Source organism: Chiloscyllium plagiosum, unplaced genomic scaffold, assembly GCF_037043375.1.
Source record: "Chiloscyllium plagiosum isolate Xiang-an unplaced genomic scaffold, Cpla_swu_hap1 HiC_scaffold_31, whole genome shotgun sequence".
NCBI classification, from domain to species: Eukaryota; Metazoa; Chordata; class Chondrichthyes; order Orectolobiformes; family Hemiscylliidae; genus Chiloscyllium; species Chiloscyllium plagiosum.
In genome coordinates, this window is record NW_028270169.1 from 57,038,130 (window position 1) to 57,059,596 (window position 21,467).

The following is a 21,467-nucleotide window of genomic DNA, read 5'->3' on the forward strand; positions in this document are numbered from 1 at the left end:
ATTGTCCTCCACAATGAAAACTGAAGCAAAGTATTGATTCAGCATCTCTGCCAGCTCAATGTTCCCTACTATTAACTCTCCAGTTTCATCTTCCAAAGGACCAACATTCACCAACAAGCTGGACATCATCCAGCACAAAGCAGCCCGCTTGATTGGTATTACATCCACAAGTATCCATTCCCTCCAATACCGATGCTCAGTAGCAGTAGTGTGTACTATTAACAAGATGCACTGCAGAAATTTACCAAAGATTCTCAGACACCATCTTCCAAACCCACAACCATTTCCATCTAATTGGGCAGAAATGGAAACACCATCACCTGGAAGATCCCCTCCACGCCACTCACCATCCTACCGTGGAAATATATCGCTGTTCTTTTGCTATGGCTGGGTCAAAATCCCTCCCCACCCAGACCCATTCCCCTACACCTAACTCTACAGGCAATTTAGCTCAGCCAATTCACCTAACCTGCACATCTTTGGACTGTGGGAGGAAACCAGAGCGCCCGGAGGAAACCCACGCAGACACAGGGAGAATGAGCAAACTCCACACAGGCAGTTTCCTGAGGCAGGAATTGAACTGTGAGGCAGAAGTGCTAACCACCGTGCCATCCTTGATGGGCCAAATAGCCTAATTTTGCTTCTATAACTTATGACCTTACAGGCTTCACATGGACCAATGCTGGGACTACAACTGTTTGTAATGTATATGTTAATAACTTGGAGGAAGGAAGCGAATACACTGTAACCAAATTTGCAGTTGATACAAAAATAGATTTAAAGGTAAAAAGCTAAAAAGAAAATTGATTATGAAAGTAAATTGGCAAGAAATGCAGAAAACAAAACAAGTTTCCACACTTTTCTGAGAGGGTAGCAAATATCTGGAATTCTCTGTCTTGGAGAGTCGTGGAGGTTAGATCACAAAAACTATTTGAAGAGCAGGTAGATACATATTTAAAGTAGGAGTTAAGGGCTATGAGGAATGACACAAAACTGGAATTGAAAAGACTAGCTAATGTAAGTGTGGGGCCCTTGGAGGATGCAGCTGGGGAATTAAAAACAGGAAGCAGGGAAATGATAGATAATTTAAACTAATATTTTGCAACATAACTATTCCAACAATATCAGAGAAACAACATGTTAATGGGAGAAAGGTATTTTTTATTCATTTGTGGGATGTGGACATTGCTGGCTGGCCAGTATTTATTGCCTGTCCCTAGTTGCCCATGAGAAGGTGGTGGTGAGCTGCCTTCTTGAACCCCTGCAGTCATCTGCTGTGGGTTGGCATGCTTACCTTCAGTGACTGGTGCACAAAGACACCCAGGTCCCACTGTACATTCCCCACTCTCAAAGTACAGCCATCCAGGTAGTAATCTGCCACCTTGTTTTTGCTTCCAAAGTGAATAGCCTCACATTTATCCAAATTAAACTGCATCTGTCATTGAGTTGCCCACTCACCCAACCTGTCCAGATCATGCCAAAGGATCCCTCCATCCTCCTCACAGCTCACCCTCCCACCCAACTTGGTAACTCTGCAAACTTTAAGATGTTACATTTTGTTCCCTCATCCAAATCACTGATATATATTGTGAATAGCTGGGGTACTAGCACTGATCCCCATGTCACCCCACTAGTTACTGCCTGGCAGTTTGAAAAGGACCCATTAATTCCTACGCTGTTTCCTCTCTGACAACCAGTTTTCTATACATCTCAATACACTTCCCCAATCCTATGTACTTTAATCTTGCACAACAATCTCTTATCCAGGACTACGTCAATTTTTTTTCTGAAAGTCCTAACATACCACATTGACTGGCTCCCTCTTGTCAACTCTACCAGTTACATCTTCATAGAATTCCAACAGATTTGTCAGCCATGATTTCCCCTTCATAAATCCATGCTGACTCTGTCTAATCCTGCCACTGCTTTCTAAATGCTCTGGTATGAAGTCCTTGATAATGGATTTGAGAACTTTCCCCACTACTGATGTTAGGCTTACTGGTCTATAATTCCCCGTTTTCTCTCTACGTCCCTTTTTGAATATTGGAGTGACATTAGATACCCTCCAATCTGTAGGGACTGTTCCAGAGTCTGTAGAGTACCCCCTTATCCTTCTAAACTCCATACAGTATGGACCCAGAGTCCTTAACCACTCCTCATATGACAAGCTCTTCATCCCCAGGATCATTCTTGTTAAACCTCATCTGAACCCTCTCCAATGCTAACAAATCCTTCCTTGGATGCAGACCCCAAAGCTGCTCACAATATTCCAATGCGGTTTGACCAGAGCCTCAGCGGTATGTTTCTGCTCTTGTATTCTAGCCCTCTTGAAGTGATTGTTAATATTACATTTGTCTTCTTGATTGCCAACTGAACCTTCATGTAACCTTGAGGATTCTGAATGAGGACTCCTGCGTCCTTTTCTACTTCAAATTTCCAAAGTATTTTTTTGATTAGAAAATAGTCTATGCCTCTGTTCTTCCTTCCAATTCTTCCTACCTCACACCTTCCCATATTGTATTCAATCTGTCACTTCTTTGCCCACTCTCCTATGCTAAGTTCTTCTGCAGCCTCCCCGGTTCCTCAACACTACCTTCCTTGAGCCTTTCTTTGTGCAATTAAGTTTAGTAACAGTCCCCTCAGTTCCTTCATTCAAATCGTTATTATATAACATGAATAATTGTGGTCCCAACACGGACCCTTGTGGAACTCCACGAGTCAGTGGCTGCCATTCTGAAAAAGACCACTTTATTAATACGTTCTGCCTTCTGCCAGTCAGCCAATCCTCTATCCATGCCCTCTGTCTCTCCATCTATCTTTGTGCCATCTGCAAATTCAGCAACAATGTCTCAACTCAATGGTCACGAGACATAAACATGAAACAGAACTCCTAATCGCTGTTTTCTGACGATGAGCCAATCAATAGTTGAAGCCAAAGTTATGACGTCAATTAGGGTCTCTACAAGCCACTCCCATCATCTCAATCTGACCTTTTCATTCCTACTCACATCCATTCTGATTTGACATTTGGATATTCTGAACGAAGATCCTGACTCACAGATGTCTTTACATCATCCTTTCATGTCAGGCCTACACCTCTTTGCAGAACCCAAGAGAAAATGCTGGAAAATCTCAGCAGGTCTGGCAGCATCTGTAAGGAGAGCAAAGAGCTGACGTTTCGAGTCTAACTGACCTCTTTGCGGATGTCACCTGACTTTGTATATTCTATATTCTGGAAATGTATTTTCTGACCTTGGTCAACTTGTACTCATGCAGCTTTTTTTTTGTGTGAATGATTTTTGTGTTCAGATAATAAGAACTTTTTTCAAAATTATTCTTTGCATTGACGTTATTTGTTCATCTGTTCATGACATTTTTCAAGAAATGTGCACCTGAAGCCACAAGTCTCATTGGACATGCACTGTATTTATCTTCATAACATTTAGAGCATGCCCACAGTCCAAATTGGATAACATCACTCTTGCTTACATTCAACTCCATCTGCCACAGCTTGGTGCATTCACTTAACAGAAAATAGCAAATGAAAATTGATAGACTATTATCTACACAGTCTATAATGCAGAGCTTAAAAATATGTTGCTGGAAAAGGGCAGCAGATCAGGCAGCATCAAAGGAGAAGGAGAATCGACATTTCGGGCATAAGCCCTTCTTCAGGAATGAGGAGGGTGTGCCAAGCAGGCTGAGGTATAAGGTAGGGAGGAGGGACTTGGGGGAGAGGCGTTGGGAATGCGGTAGGTGGAAGGAGGTTAAGGTGAGGGTGATAGGCCGGAGAGGGGGTGGGGCGGAGAGGTCGGGAAGATTGCAGGTCAAGAAGGCGGTGCTGAGTCTGAGGGTTGGGACTGAGAAAAGGTGGGGGGAGGGGAAATGAGGAAGCTGGAGAAATCCGCATTCATCCCCTGTGGCTGGAGGGTTCCTAGGCGGAAGATGAGGTGCTCTTCCTCCAGGCATCGTGTTGCCATGGTCTGGTGATGGAGGAGGCCAAGGACCTGCATGTCCTTGGCGGAGTGGGAGGGGGAATTAAAGTGTTCAGCCACAGGGTGGTTGGGTTGGTTGGTGCGGGTGTCCCAGAGGTGTTCTCTGAAATGTTCCGCAAGTAGGCGGCCTGTCTCCCCAATTTATAGGAGGCCACATCGGGTGCAGCGGATGCAGTAAATGATATGTGTGGAGGTGCAGGCGAATTTCTGATGGATACTGAAGGATCCCTTGGGGCCTTGGAGGGAAGTGAGGAGGGAGGTGTGGGCGCAAGTTTTGCATTTTTTGCAGTTGCAGGGGAAGGTGCCGGGAGTGGAGGTTGGGTTGGTGGGGGGTGTGGACCTGACGAGGGAGTCGTGGAGGGAGTGGTCTTTCCGGAACGCTGATAGGGGAGGGGAGGGAAATATATCCCTGGTGGTGGGGTCCGTTTGGAGGTGGCGGAAATGACGAAGGATGATACGATGTATCTGGAGGTTGGTGGGGTGGTAGGTGAGGACCAGTGGGGTTCTGTCCTGGTGGCGATTGGAGGGGTGGGGTTCAAGGGCGGAGGAGCGGGAAGTGGAATGATGCGGTGGAGAGCATCGTCAACCACGTCTGAGGGGAAATTGCGGTCTTTGAAGAAGGAGGCCATCTGGGTTGTTCGGTATTGGAATTGGTCCTCCTGGGAGCAGATGCGGCAAAGGCAAAGGAATTGGGAATATGGGATGGCAATTTTACAGGGGGCAGGGTGGGAGGACGTGTAATCTAGGTAGCTGTGGGAGTCAGTTGGTTTATAGTATAAGTCCGTGTTGAGTCGGTCGTCCGAGATAGAGATGGAGAGTTCCCCTAGGAAGGGGAGGGAGGAGTCTGAGACGGTCCAGGTAAATTTGAGGTCGGGGTGGAAGGTGTTAATAAAGTGGATGAACTGTTCAACCTCCCCATGGGAGCACGAGGTAGCGTCGATACAGTCATCAATGTAGTGGAGGAAAAGGCGGGGGGTGGTGCCAGTGTAGCTGCGGAAGATGGACTGTTCCACATATCCAACGAAGAGGCAGGCATAGCTGGGGCCCATGCGGGTGCCCATGGCTACTCCTTTGGTTTGGAGGAAGTGGGAGGATTGGAAGGAGAAGTTGTTAAGAGTGAGGACCAGTTCAGTCAGTCGAATGAGGGTGTCAGTGGAAGGGTACTGGTTGGTTTGGCGGGAAAGGAAGAAGCGGAGGGCTTTGAGGCCTTCGTGATGGGGGATGGAGGTGTATAGGGACTGGATGTCCATGGTGAAGATAAGGCGTTGGGGGGCGGGGAAGCGAAAATCATGGAGGTGGAGGGCGTGGGTGGTGTCCCAAACATAGGTGGGGAGTTCTTGGACTAAGGGGGACAGGACAGTCTATAATGCAGCCTAAATTTGTATCATCTGCAAATTTGGATATATTACTTTCTATGCCATAATATAAATCGCTAAAAAATGTGAATAATTGAGGTACTTAAACCAGATGCTTGTGTGACACCACTGGTCACATCCTGCAATCTGAGAACCTAGCCATTATCTCTACTTTCAGTCACGAACAAAAACAGAAATTGCTGGAGAAGCTTAGCAGGTCTGGCAGCATCTGTGGTGAGAAATCAGAGTTAACATTTCAGGTCCAGTGACCCTTCTTCAGCACTGATGGTAGTGAGGAAAATGATTTTTATTGCAGAACATCACATGGGGAGGGGTGTGCAAAGAGTAAATGATAGGTGGAGCTAGCGCCCAAAGAGAGAGAAGAACAAGTTAGACAGACAAAGGAGTGGATAACGGTCAGCCTGGGAGAATGAACGGCTGCTAATGAGGACTGTCTGTGGCTTGTCGAATGAGCAAGAGGATGAAGTGGAACTGGCAAGTAGTGCAACTCTGAGTCAGTGTGAAGCAGTAATATTGGAGAGAGGTTGAGTATGTGCAAATGACAACACATGATACTGAGTGTGGATCTCAGGATGCAGTGAGAACAGCTGTCTGTGGAATGTTGAAAGTCATAGAAATACCTCTCATCCTGAGTGAATTCAAAACAGAAAGGCTGAAACTTGACTTGGAATCCAAGTGGGTTGGGTCTCAACAGGGTGCAGTCCACTGAGACTGTGATGTGGCTGTGGAAACAGGTTTTAGCAAATACATTGTTAAACACCAGGCGTGAGAGTGAAATTAATGATGCTGAACAAGAAAAAAACAGCTGAAATGGAACAAAGTTACTTTCTGTCGCCTGATGCTCAACCAATTTCCTAGCCAGGTCAGGAGTTTGCTCTCAATTCTGTCAGGTTCTACCTACTTAAATGGGACTTTGTCAAATGGCTACCCCACCACCTCTGCCATTTTCCATATCCGTCCTATACCACTATCCTATAACCTCGGTCTTCGCAATTATCCTTCTGGAGACCACCTTTTGCTTTGCTCAATCTGCAGCACACTCTCCGTGGTCAATATCTCACACCAGAGTGCTCCACCACTCAAACTGATTACCATCGATCCACCTCAACTGCACCTCCCTTCCAGAATTCCCTGAGCTACCAAAACTCCATCCACTGACACTTAAGTATCCTCAACAGTAGAACACACACCACTCTCTGGAGAATATCATTCTAAAGATTAACAACACAATAACTGTCGAAAGTTCACCTCATCTCAGTCTGAAATTATAGGAAATACAGTCTGAAAATCCAAGTCATTGGCACCTATTGCTTCTGCTTTATCCACCCGACTGTTAATGAACACAACATTCTCCTGCATTTAGTCCAACATGAGTTCCCTTTCCTCAAAGCATCTTGACAGTGTCTTAAAACGGTACGATTATCTTAGTGCACGGTTAAGATTTCCAAAGTAATATCCTTACTCACTAATATCCTTCTGTCATCCTTAAATGTCAGGGGCTACTCCTCTTTCCAAATTCCACCTTACTATTGTTAATAGTCTGCACTCTGCAAATGTTATTTCTCTACCTTGGTCAACTTGTACCTAAGGCACGGTGATGTCAATTAGATCGAACCATTCATCTCCATTTGTGCCATTAATACGGCGAACTTGTTGTGAGGGCTTCGGCTGTTCAGAGAATAAGCCTTGATTTTTGTACCTGGCAAATACTCTTTGCACTTATCTTATTATTTGCTGCTGATGTATAATAATCATCATTACAAGGATTGAACTTGCTGTGTTTGCTGACCCATTCTTCCTGCCTGAACCATATCGATACACCGTTGTATGAACTCGACTGGTGAGTGCAGATATTGTAAAACTCCCTTCACCTGACAAGCCTTCACCACAACGTTGTAGCTTTCAGGCCCTATCCACACCACTAGTTAGACGATTGTTAGAAAACAGGGGAACGCTGATATCGATCAGGGAAGCGTGATCATCGAAAGTGAGGCATCACTTGACAAGAACCACGGTTTGTGCTCTTCAATAAAAAAACTTGCTGCTTTGGTGTTCCTGGTGCGTTTGCTCCAATCTCAAGCAGTAATGATGTGTTTGTGTATTGGGGGAAGAAGTTGAACAATGAAATTCGGCAAGAAAAAGTGAGACAGAGAGACGAAGCGAGTCGTTAAAGGGACGTTGCTTGATGAATGGGAGTGTGAGAGTGCGAAACTGGGAGCAGCCTCTGGTGGCTGCAAAAGCCTACTGCACCTGGTATTCCCAGGCGGTCTCCCATCCAAGTACTAACCAGGCCTGAGTCTGCTTAGCTTCCGAGATCAGACGAGATCGGGCGTTTTCAGACTAGTATGGCCGTAGGCATGCACCGCTCCAATTTCTGCTTCCTTAAAGGCGCACACTGCTGCATTTACAACAACTTTTTGCCATTCAATCACACTGCACCAAAGCATTTCTTTTTCCTTTGCCTTTCTATTCTCCCATCTCCATCTTTAGCTCCTCTACTTCACCCCCCCCCCCCACACACACACACACACAGACGTTTATTACACAACAGGATCAACTCTTTCACACTCACTCCACTGCATTTCATGCCCATACAAGCTGCTTTACAAATAAACTCCTTTCCAAATTAGAACCACAGCAACATACACACACCACAACGCTGTTTAGCCCCTACAACCTCTGCCTCCATTCAATCACATCACGGCTCAGCTCTCGCCCAACTTCATATGCAAGCCTCTGGCCCTTGCTACCTTGGCTTCACAAACATTTATCTCCCTCACATTTCAATTTAACAACTCATCCAGCATCCACTGCGCTTTGTCACAAAACGCTTACTAAAATCTACCATCCTATGTGTGCACGACGGCTTCCTCACATCTCTACGCAACCCTCCGGCCCTAAGTCTCACGCTATGTCCCTTCATTCTACAATCCCCAACCAGTAGAAATCGTTTATCGTTATCTCCCTTCTCTTTTCCTATTGATGTCTTCAAGACTTTCATCATACCACCCATTCACATTCTCAATTCTACAGACCACAGGCCTAAATGACATGATCTCTCCTTCCATCTTAACCATGCAAGTCCAGGTATCATTCTGGTAAATCAATATTTCACTCCTTTCAGAAGGTGTGCTGCCCAGATCCGCTCACAGTTCTCCAAGTAGGGTCTATCTAACCAGGGTTTTGTAGAACTGCAGCATAACTTCGGCATCCTTCTACTCCAGTCCTCTACTTAGAAAGGACAGCAATCTGTTCGCTTTCTGGATTATTTTCTGTACGTGACATTTTAAAGATGTATGCTCAAAGTTTGTGAGAAGATTTGTAGCTCGGGTGCTCGTTGTTGTGGTTCTGTTCGCCGAGCTGGGAATTTGTGTTGCAGACGTTTCGTCCCCTGTCTAGGTGACATCCTCAGTGCTTGGGAGTCTCCTGTGAAGCGCTTCTGTGATCTTTCCTCCGGCATTTATAGTGATTTGTATCTGCCGCTTCCGGTTGTCAGTTCCAGCTGTCCGCTGCAGTGGTCGGTATATTGGGTCCAGGTCGATGTGCTTATTGATTGAATCTGAGGATAAGTGCCATGCCTCTAGGAATTCCCTGGCTGTTCTCTGCTTGGCTTGTCCTATAATAGTAGTGTTGTCCCAGTCGAACTCATGTTGCTTGTCATCTGAATGTGTGGCTACTAAGGTCGTGTCATTTCGTGGCTAGTTGGTGTTCATGGATGCGGATCATTTGCTGTCTTCCTGTTTGTCTATTGTAGTGTTTTGTGCAGTCCTCACATGGGATTTTGTACCCTACATTGGTTTTGCTCATGCTGGGTATTGGATCCTTTGTCCTGGTGAGTTGTTGTCTGAGAGTGGCTGTTGGTTGTGTGCTGTTAGGAGTCCTAGTGGTCGCAGTGGTCTGGCTGTCAGTTCGGAAATGCTCTTGATGTATGGTAGTGTGGCTAGTCCTTTGGGTTGCGGCATGTCCTCGTTCCGTTGTCTGCACCTGCAAAGTTGTGTGCACTTGAAACCCCAAGTCTCCTTGGACGTGCACTTCATACCATCCAGAAAAATACCTTGATCTGTCCCTTCTTGATCCAAAAATGGATAGCCTCACTATTGCTTTCATTCAAATGCTTTTGCCATAGTTTTGCCCATTGACTTAATCTATCAATATCCCCTTGCAATTTTATGCTGTCATCCATACAGTCTACAATGCAGCCTAACTTTGTGTCATCCACAAATGATGATATATGACTTTCTGTGCCATTATCCATTTCCTTAACAAATGACATCAATAATTGAGGCCTTAACACAAGTCCTTGTGAGACACAACTGGTTACGTCCTGCCAATTGACTACCTACCCATTATCTCTACTTTCTGTCGCCTGCCACTCAAACAATTTCCTAGCCGTGTCAGGAATTTGCCCTCAAGTCTGTTGGCTTCTACCTACGTAAGTGGACTTTGTCAAATGCCTTCTGGAAGTCCATGTGAACAACATCTATGGACATTATTCCCTGACAACTACCTTAGTCCCCTCTTCAAAACCTCTGCACCTACCTGTCATGTGGCTCTCCCTGATTAACTCAACAATTTTTGAGGTGCTCACTTATCCCAGCCTTGATTATAGACTCCCACAAATTCCCTGTCATAGGTGCTAAGCTCCATGCTCTGCAATTCCCGAGTTTTCCGGGTTCTCCACTCTGAAAAAGCGCGACTGACAAGTGCAAGAATCCAATCCGGAGCGACGACTCCTGTATCCCGGGAATTCTGAACGATAACAGTTCGGGTTTCTCTGACCCGCTTGTCTACTTGTTTCAACACCCGCCGATGGAATCCGCCAAATCCCAGGCATTTGTCACCCTTTGATTCCAGTCATTTCCTGATTATCGATGTTTTACTCACCTTCGTTTTGTTCGGTTGCTTTTCCCGATCCACTTTTCATGTCATCGGGACTTCTGGCAAGCTATCTTCCTTTTCTACTGAAAATACCGAGGTAAAGGTAATGATGCAACATCTCTGCCATTTCCCCGTAGTCACTAACAGTGCCCCACCTTCTCTTGACCACCCGCTTTCCCTTGAGGCCAGCGTAACATTTCTTCTTCATTTTGATGTCCCTGGAAAGATTCCATTCAAAATTCCTTTTGGTAGCTCTTTTACACTGCTTTGTGTCTTTCCTGCTCTCTGTATCTTTCCCAGTCAGCAGGATCTGTGCTGATATTTTTGTCCATGACTGTTTTCTTCTGTGAAGCGGAGCTTTCTCTCTCAGGGACATCGACTGGTTTTCTGTTGTCTTCAATGTTTCTTTAAACATTCTCCAGTCTTCTTCAGTTCTTTTAGCCATCAGCAGATTTTCCCACCTTGTTGTGGACGGTCTCTGTCTCATCTCGGTCAAGGCGGCTTTACCGAACTCTCCAACTCCAGCAGCAGATACATGCTTTGTGCTTCCAAACACTGCCTTGAACTTGATCGCGCTATCATCGCCATATGATAAGTGGCCACGCACGACCAGCTCACTCATTAAATCCAACTCATTACTAAATCCAATACTGCTTGTCTACATGAGGTATGCAGGAAATAATGCAGTAAGAAACAGTACCGGCAATACACCAGACATGCACTACCTTTCTGACAAATGCTTGACTACCTCTCTAAATCTCTGTTCACGTTAAAATCCCTCATTGGTAGTACTCTGGCTTTGTTACATATTGCCTAGTTTTCTGCATTTTTACCATCCAGGACTTCAGAGCTGCTACATAACACCTATTACAATTTTAGGACTTCGACTATTCCTCAGTTCCACCCACACGGTCTCCACTGAATGCGTTCCCTTCATTATGTCCTCCCTCATCATTGAAAGAATTTTGGTTCTAATCACGGAGGCTACTCCAATTGGGCGTTTGCTCCAATCTCAAGCAGTAATGATGGGTTTGTGTATTGGGGGAAGAAGTTGAACAATGAAATTCGGCAAGAAAAAGTGAGACAGAGAGACAGAGAGACGAAGCGAGTAGTTAAAAGGACGTTGCTTGATGAATGGGAGTGTGAGAGTGCGAAGCTGTGAGCAGCCTCTGGTGGCTGCAAAAGCCTACTGCACCTGGTATTCCCAGGCGGTCTCCCATCCAAGTACTAACCAGGCCTGAGACCGCTTAGCTTCCGAGATCAGACGAGATCGGGCGTTTTCAGACTAGTATGGCCGTAGGCACACACCCCTTCAATTTCTGCTTCCTTAAAGGCGCACACTGCTGCATTTACAACAACTTTTTGCTGTTCAATCACACTGCACCAAAGCATTTCTTTTTCCTTTGCCTTTCTATTCTCCCATCTCCATCTTTAGCTCCTCTACTTCACCCCCCCCCCACACACACACACACACACAGACGTTTATTACACAACAGGATCAACTCTTTCACACTCACTCCACTCCATTTCATGCCCATACAAGCTGCTGCACAAATAAACTCCTTTCCAAATTAGAACCACAGCAACATACACACACCACAACGCTGTTTAGCCCCTACAACCTCTGCCTCCATTCAATCACATCACGGCTCAGCTCTCGCCCAACTTCATATGCAAGCCTCTGGCCCTTGCTACCTTGGCTTCACAAACATTTATCTCCCTCACATTTCAATTTAACAACTCATCCAGCATCCACTGCGCTTTGTCACAAAACGCTTACTAAAATCTATCATCCTATGACGGCTTCCTCACATCTCTACGCAACCCTCCGGCCCTAAGTCTCACGCTATGTCCCTTCATTCTACAATCCCCAACCAGTAGAAATCGTTTATCGTTATGATTAGATTAGATTAGATTAGATTACCGTTATCTCCCTTCTCTTTTCCTATTCATGTCTTCAAGACTTTCATCATACCACCCATTCACATTCTCAATTCTACAGACCACAGGCCTAAATAACATGATCTCTCCTTCCATCTTAACCATGCAAGTCCAGGTATCATTCACGTAAATCAATTTTCTACTCCTTTCAGAAGGTGTGCTGCCCTGATCCGCTCACAGTTCTCCAAGTGGGGTCTATCTAACCAGGGTTTTGTAGTACTGCGGCATAACTGTGGGCGGCACGGTGGTACAGCAGTTAGCATTGTTGTCTCGCAGCGCCAGAGACCCGGGTTCAATTCCCGACTCAGGCGACTGACTGTGTGTAGTTTGCACGTTTTCCCCGTGTCTGCGTGGATTTCCTCCGGGTGCTCCAGTTTCCTCCCACAGTCCAAAGATGTGCAGGTTAGGTGAATTGGCCATACTAAATTGCCCGTAGTGTTAGATAAGGGGTAAATGTAGGGGTATGGGTGGGTTTCGCTTCGGCGGGTCAGTGTGGACTTGTTGGGCCGAAGGGCCTGTTTCCACACTGTAATCTAATCTAATCTAAAAAAAAACTTCGGCATCCTTCTACTCCAGTCCTCTACTTAGAAAGGACAGCAATCTGTTCGCTTTCTGGATTATTTTCTGTACGTGACATTTTAAAGATGTATGCTCAAAGTTTGTGAGAAGATTTGTAGCTCGGGTGCTCGTTGTTGTGGTTCTGTTTGCCGAGCTGGGAATTTGTGTTGCAGACGTTTCGTCCCCTGTCTAGGTGACATCCTCAGTGCTTGGGAGTCTCCTGTGAAGCGCTTCTGTGATCTTTCCTCCGGCATTTATAGTGATTTGTATCTGCCGCTTCCAGTTGTCAGTTCCAGCTGTCTGCTGCAGTGGTCGGTATATTGGGTCCAGGTCGATGTGCTTATTGATTGAATCTGAGGATGAATGCCATGCCTCTTGGAATTCCCTGGCTGTTCTCTGCTTGGCTTGTCCTATAATAGTAGTGTTGTCCCAGTCGAACTCATGTTGCTTGTCATCTGAATGTGTGGCTACTAAGGTCGTGTTGTTTCGTGGCTAGTTGGTGTTCATGGATGCGGATCATTTGCTGTCTTCCTGTTTGTCTATTGTAGTGTTTTGTGCAGTCCTCACATGGGATTTTGTACCCGACATTGGTTTTGCTCATGCTGGGTATTGGATCCTTTGTCCTGGTGAGTTGTTGTCTGAGAGTGGCTGTTGGTTGTGTGCTGTTAGGAGTCCTAGTGGTCGCAGTGGTCTGGCTGTCAGTTCGGAAATGCTCTTGATGTATGGTAGTGTGGCTAGTCCTTTGGGTTGCGGCATGTCCTCGTTCCGTTGTCTGCACCTGCAAAGTTGTGTGCACTTGAAACCCCAAGTCTCCTTGGACGTGCACTTCATACCATCCAGAAAAATACCTTGATCTGTCCCTTCTTGATCCAAAAATGGATAGCCTCACTATTGCTTTCATTCAAATGCTTTTGCCATAGTTTTGCCCATTGACTTAATCTATCAATATCCCCTTGCAATTTTATGCTGTCATCCATACAGTCTACAATGCAGCCTAACTTTGTGTCATCCACAAATTATGATATATGACTTTCTGTGCCATTATCCATTTCCTTAACAAATAACATCAATAATTGAGGCCCTAACACAAGACCTTGTGAGACACAACTGGTTACATCCTGCCAATTGACTACCTACCCATTATCTCTACTTTCTGTCGCCTGCCACTCAAACAATTTCCTAACCGTGTCAGGAATTTGCCCTCAAGTCTGTTGGCTTCTACCTACGTAAGTGGACTTTGTCAAATGCCTTCTGGAAGTCCATGTGAACAACATCTATGGACATTATTCCCTGACAACTACCTTAGTCCCCTCTTCAAAACCTCTGCACCTACCTGTCATGTGGCTCTCCCTGATTAACTCAACAATTTTTGAGGTGCTCACTTATCCCAGCCTTGATTATAGACTCCAACAAATTTCCTGCCATAGGTGCTAAGCTCCATGCTCTGCAATTCCCGAGTTTTCCGGGTTCTCCACTCTGAAAAAGCGCGACTGACAAGTGCAAGAATCCAATCCGGAGCGACGACTCCTGTATCCCGGGAATTCTGAACGATTACAGTTCGGGTTTCTCTGACCCGCTTGTCTACTTGTTTTAACACCCGCCGATGGAATCCGCCAAATCCCAGGCATTTGTCACCCTTTGATTCCAGTCATTTCCTGATTATCGATGTTTTACTCACGTTCATTTTATTCGGTTGCTTTTCCCGATCCACTTTTCATTTCATCGGGACTTCTGGCAAGCTATCCTCCTTTTCTACTGAAAATACCGAGGTAAAGGTAATGATGCAACATCTCTGCCATTTCCCCGTAGTCACTAACAGTGCCCCACCTTCTCTTGACCACCCGCTTTCCCTTGAGGCCAGCGTAACATTTCTTCTTCATTTTGATGTCCCTGGAAAGATTCCGTTCAGAATTCCTTTTGGTAGCCCTTTTACACTGCTTTGTGTCTTTCCTGCTCTCTGTATCTTTCCCAGTCAGCAGGATCTGTGCTGATATTTTTGTCCATGACTGTTTTCTTCTGTGAAGCGGAGCTTTCTCTCTCAGGAGTATCGACTGGTTTTGTGTTGTCTTCAATGTTTCTTTAAACATCCTCCAGTCTTCAGTTCTTTTAGCCATCAGCAGATTTTCCCACCTTGTTGTGGACGGTCTCTGTCTCATCTCGGTCAAGGCGGCTTTACCGAACTACAATAAACAATGAAGACTGGATACTAGACAATAACAAAAAGGCAAAAATGTTCTGTGTCAGAGTACATTTAGCAATCAGAACAATGTAAACAAATCGACAACTCACATCGAATTAAATAAATATGATCTGATAGCCATTACAGAGACATGGTCTCAGGTTGACCAAGATGGGATCCTAAATGTTTAGGGGTATATGATATTCAAGAAGAATTGGATGCTTTGGAAAAATGGAGGCAACGTTAATCAAGAATGGCATTTGTACAATAGTTAGAGATGATGTTTGTTTAGGAAGTCAGAATGTAGAGTATGGTTTGGGTAGAGATGAGTAATGACAGGGGAATGATAGGAGTAATCTACAGGTTCTTAACAGAAACCACCATGTTGAATAAAGTATACAAGAAGAAATCGTAGGTGCTTTCACTGAAGGGACAATAATTACAAATACATTTATCCTACACATAAACTGGAAAAATTGAATTGGCAACAGTAGCTTAGATGAAGGATTCATAGAATGCTTTTGAGATAGTTTCTTAGGGCAACATATTTTGGAATTGACCAGACAACAGGTTATACTGGTATTCTGTAATCTGACAGGATCTTCTAATCTGACTGGATCTAAAATCAGTATTTTAAACATAAATAAGGGCATCTATGTGGGAATGAAAGCTAAACTCACTGATGTGAATTGGCCTACGACCAGGGAGAAGGCAATTCTGGATCTGGTATTGTGCAACGAACCAGAATTGGTGAGGGACCTCGAAGTGAAGGAGCCATTGGGAAGTAGTGACCATAACACAATAAGCTTCAATCTGCAATTTGAGAGGGAGAGGGTACAATCGGAAGTGACAATATTTCTGTAGAATAAAGGGAACTATGGAGCTATGAGGGAGGAGCTGGCCAAAGTTCAATGGTGCAATACCTTAGCAGGGATGACAGTGGAGGAACAATGGTGGATATTTCTGTGTATAATGCAGAAGTTGCAGGATCAGTTCATTCCAAAAAGGAAGAAAGATCCTAGGAGGAGGCATGGGTAGCCGTGGCTGACGAGGGAAGTTAAGAATCATATAAAGTTAAAAGAGAAAAAGTATAACATAGCAAAGATAAGTGGGAAAACGGAGGACTGGGAAGCTTTTAAAGAACAACAGAGGATTACTAAGAAGGAAATACGCAGAGAAAAAATGAGGTACGAAGGTAAACTGGCCAATAATATAAAGGAGGATAGTAAAAGTTTTTTTTAGGTATGTGAAAGGCAAAAAAATGGTTAAGACTAAAATTGGGCCCTTGAAGACAGAAACAGGGGAATATATTATGGGGAACAAAAAAATGGCAGAAGAATTGAATTGGTACTTCAGATCTGTGTTCACTGGGGAAGACACAAGCAATCTCCTTGAGGTAACAGTGGCTGAAGGACCTGAACTTAAGGGAATTTATATTTGCCAGGAATTGGTGTTGAAGAGACTGTTAGGTCTGAAGGTTGATAAGTCCCTGGGGCCTGATGGTCTACATCCCAGGGTACTGAAGGAGGTGGCTCGGGAAATCGTGGATGCGTTGGTGATCATTTTCCAGAGTTTGATAGATTCAGGATCAGTTCCTGCGGATTGGAGGGTGGCTAATGTTGTACCACTTTTTAAGAAAGGTGGGAGAGAGAAAACAGGAAATTATAGACCAGTTAGTCTGACCTCAGTGGTGGGAAAGATGCTGGAGTCTATTATAAAGGATGAAATTACGACACATCTGGATAGTAGTAACAGGATAGGTCAGAGTCAGCATGGATTTATGAAGGGGAAATCATGCTTGACTAATCTGGAATTTTTTTGAGGATGTAACTCTGAAGATGGACGAGGGAGATCCAGTAGATGTAGTGCACCTGAACTTTCAGAAAGCTTTTGATAAATTCCCACATAGGAGGTTAGTGAGCAAAATTAGGGTGCATGGTATTGGGGGCAAAGTACTAACTTGGATTGAAAGTTGGTTGGCTGATAGGAAACAAAGAGTAGTGATAAACGGCTCCATTTTGAAATGGCAGACAGTGACCAGTGGGGTACCGCAAGGATCAGTACTGGGACTGCAGCTTTTTACAATATATATTAATGATATAGAAGATGGTATTAGCAATAACATTAGCAAATTTGCTGATGATACTAAGCTGGGTGGCAGGGTGAAATATGATGAGGATGTTAGGAGATTACAGGGTGACCTGGACAAGTTAGGTGAGTGGTCAGATGCATGGCAGATGCAGTTTAATGTGGATAAATGTATGGTTATCCACTTTGGTGGCAAGAACAGGAAGGCAGATTACTACCTCAATGGAATCAATTTAGGTAAAGGGACAGTACAGAGAGATGTGGATGTTCTTGTACACCAGTCAATGAAGGTAAGCATGCAGGTACAGTAGGTAGTGAAGAAGGCTAATAGCATGCTGGCCTTCATAACAAGAGGGATTGAGTATAGAAGCAAAGAGGTTCTTCTGCAGCTGTACAGGGCCCTGGTGAGACCACACCTGGAGTACTGTGTGCAATTCTGGTCTCCAAATTTGAGGAAAGAAATTCTGGCTATTGAGGGAGTGCAGCATAGGTTCACGAGGTCAATTCCTGGAATGGTGGGATTACCTTACACTGAAGGACTTGAGCGACTGGGCTTGTATACCCTTGAGTTTAGAAGACTGAGAGGGGATCTGATTGAGACATATAAGATTATTAAAGGATTGGACACTCTGGAGGCAGGAAACATGTTTCCGCTGATGGGTGAGTGCCGAACCAGAGGACACAGCTTAAAAATACGGGGTAGACTATTTAGGACAGAGATGAGGAGAAACTTCTTCACCCAGAGAGTGGTGGCTGTGTGGAATGCTCTTCCCCAGAGGGCAGTCGAGGCTCAGTCTCTGGATTCATTTAAGAAAGAGTTGGATAGAGCTCTCAAGGATTGTGGAATCAAGGGTTATGGAGATAAGGCAGGAACAGGATACTGATTAAGGATGATCAGCCATGATTATATTGAATGGTGGTGCAGGCTCGAAGGGCAGAATGGCCTACTCCTGCACCTATTGTCTATCCAAATTCCAATGGATAAAGCCCTATCTTGTATCTTCTGCTACCCTTTTGTTGTTGTAAGTGATAATTTCCTTGTACTCCCCCTTGTCCCAATCCTGTTGTATCTCCCTTTGCAATAGATCAGCCATACCTCTTCCTCCCCTCCACCTGAAATCCACTGACATCGCTGAAACTCACCTGTAATCAATGTGCTGTCTGGCTTCACAAATCTTAATTGCCAAATCAACTAAAGAATTGATAGGCTATATCTAATCCAAACATGCAAACTACATAAAGGTCCTGAGAAGTCAGGTTGAGAACCATTGTTAGAAATAGAGCCCAGCACTCCTTTAGCCACAAATTATTTTCTTAACAGATCCATGTAAACATAATGAAATATACACAGGGACTCATAGGTAGCTTCACAAAAGGGGAATCATGCCTGTTTTGAGCAGGTAATAAACAGGACAGATAAAGGGAAACCAGTAGATGCAAAATATTTGAATTCCAAAAGATGTTCAATAAGGTATTTATATGAAGCTTTTTAATGTAACAGACCATTGTGATAGTGGTACTTTTATTAGAGAATTGACTAATTAATCGAAGATAGAGAGTCGGGATGGGGGGCATTTTCAGGATGGAAACCTGTAACTTGTGGAATGCCATAGGGATAAGTGCTAGAGCCATGATTATTTACAATCTTTATTAATGACTTAGTTGATAGAAATGAACCATGTGGACAAGTCAATAGGCAAAAACTTGGGAGATGGAATATAATGTGGGAAAATGTGAGGTTCGCATTTTGGCAGGAAAAGAAGTGTTGAATAATATTTACATAGAAACTTGGAAGATAGTAGCAGAGGTGGGCCATTTGACCCATTGAGCCTGCTGTTACGTTCGATATGGTCATGGCTGATCATCGAGCTCAACATCTGAATCCATCCCTCTCCCCAAAACCTTTGATCCCTTTAATCACAGGAGCTATATCTACTTACTTTTTGAAAACACATCATGTTTTAGCCTCAACTACCTTCTATGGTAGTGAATTCTCTAGGCTCACTCATCTCTAAGTGAAGAAATTTCCTCATCTCGGAAGTTAAAGGAAAAGACTGCAGAAAGCTGCAGCAAAGGGATTTAGGAGTAAGTCAGTGTGCATGTATCACAAAAAGCTAGCAATCAATTTCAACAAGTGATAGGCAAAGGGAATGGAGTATGAAACTAGGGAGGTCTTGCTGAAACTATTCAAAGCACTATAAAAACCACACCTAGAATACTGAACTGTTTTCACGCCAAACCTAAGGAAAGATTGACTGATATTGGAGGCAATACAGAAAAGTTTCACTAGGTTAATCCTGCCTTTGGAGGGATTTTCTTATGAAGAGAGGTTGAATAGGTTTGGCTTGTAGTTTAGAAGAATGAGAGGAGATCTTACTGAAACATACGAGTTATGCAAAATGGAAATAGACCCTTCAGCCCAACCAGTCCATGTCAACCACACTGCCAAATGTCGCCACATTACCAAAAGGATGTGGATGCTTTGGAAGGGTGCAGAGGAGATTCAACAGTATGTTGCCTGGTATGGAGGGCACTAACTATGAAAACAGGTTGAGTAGATTATGATTACTTTCAATTGAAAGACAGAGGTGGGTGGGACCTGACTGAGGTCTACAAAATTATGAGAGGTATAGATAGGGTAGACAATAAGAAGCATTTTACCAGAGTGGGAGTCCCAATTACTAGGGGTCAGGAGTTCAAGGTGAGAGGGGAAAGGTTTAAGGGAGATATGCGTGGAAATTTCTTTATGCAGAGGGTGGTGGGTGCCTGGAACACTTTGCCAGCAGAGATGGTAGAGGCGGGCACGATAGCATCACTTAAGATTATCTAGACAGATACATGAATGGGCAGGGAGCAGAGAGATACAGATCCTTAGAAAATAGGCGACAGGTTTACATAGAAGATTTGGATTGGTGCAGGCTTGTTCCTGTTCCTGTGCTGTAATTTTCTTTGTTCTAACCATAATCCCAAACTAAACTATTCCCACCTGCCTGCATATGGCCCATACCTTTCCAAACATTTCTTATTCATGTACTCCTCCAAATGTCTTTTAAACATTGTAACTGTGCCCAGATCCACCACTTCCACACATGAACCACTCTGTGTAAACAAAGTTTCCCCTCGTGTCTTTTTTAGGTCTTTCTCCTCTCAACTTAAAAATATGGCCCCAATCTTTCCACCAAGATGAAAAAGACACTTGCCATTCACCTTATCCATACCTCTCATGATTTTATAAACCTCAAAAACATCACCCCTCAACCTTCTACACTCCAGTGAAAAAGGTCTCCAGTCTCTCCTTATAACTCAAACCCTCCATTCCCGGCAGCATTCTGGTAAGTCTTTTCTGAACCTTCTCCAGTTTAATAATATCCTTCTTATAAGAGGGCAACCAGAACTCCAGAACAGGCCTCACCAACGACCTTTACAACCTCAACACGCCGTCCCAACTCATATACTCAAATGTCTGAGCAATGAAGGCAAGTACGCTAAACACCTTCTTAACCACCCTGTCTACATCTGATGCAAACTTCAAAGAATTATGATCCTGTATCCCAGATCTCTCTATTCCAAGATGCTACTTTTAATTATATAAGTCCTGACCTTATTTGTTCTACCAAAATGCAAGACCTCACATTTATCCAAATTAAACTCCATCTGCCACTCTTAAGCTGATTGACCCGACTGATAAAGATCTCTTTGTAATCTTAGATAACCTTCTTCACTGTCCACTAATTTCGGTGTCATCCACGTACAATTCGTTGCAAAGGTCCATGCCTTCTATACTCTCATCTAAATTATTTGCACAAATGACAATCAAAAGTAGTCCCAGCACTGATCCTTGGGAACACCGCTGGTAACAGGCCTCCATTCTGAAAAACAACCCTCCAACAACATTCTCTGTCTCCTGCTGTTAAGCCAATCTTGTACCCAATTGGTAAGCTCACCCTGAATCCCACATGATCTAATTTTACTAATTAGTCCATGTGGAACCTTGTCAAAGCCTTTATTGACGTCTAACTAACAATGTCTACCACTCTGTCCTCATCAATCTTCCTTGTTACTTTTTCAATTAAACCCAGTCAATTTGTAAGACACTAATTCCTCACACAAAACCATGCTGACTATCCCTATTTATTCTTTGCCTCTCAAAATGCATATAAATCCTATTTTTCAGAAACACCTAGGATTCTATGCAAGGTTGCCCACCTCTCTGGGCAACTTAATCTGTATCTGTGTGTGGAGTATGTAGCTCTTTGGTTTTGCCTCTCCACTTGTGTGTTGCTTTACGTATGTTTGTATCTCTAGGTGTCTTTAGGTATGTGTGTTTCATGGTATCTGTTGATGTGTGTGTGAGACTGTCTCTTTGAGCATCTCTTTGTATGAATGTGTCTATCTCTGGGCGTGTGTACACCTGGGTCAGACTGAGAGTCTCTAGATGACTTTGTGAGTGTG

General features: G+C 44.1%; 2 non-coding genes across 2 annotated transcripts; both read right to left on the bottom strand.

Moving 5' to 3' along the window:
* Positions 1 to 7,609: 7,609 nt before the first annotated feature.
* On the bottom strand, positions 7,610 to 7,728 carry LOC148141952 (5S ribosomal RNA). The gene has a single exon (XR_015752413.1). It is a non-coding gene; the product is annotated as a 5S ribosomal RNA (ribosomal RNA).
* A 3,704-nt stretch (positions 7,729 to 11,432) lies between these two features.
* LOC148141953 (5S ribosomal RNA) lies at positions 11,433 to 11,551 on the bottom strand. Its single transcript, XR_015752417.1, has one exon. It is a non-coding gene; the product is annotated as a 5S ribosomal RNA (ribosomal RNA).
* Between the last annotated feature and the right edge of the window lie 9,916 nt (positions 11,552 to 21,467).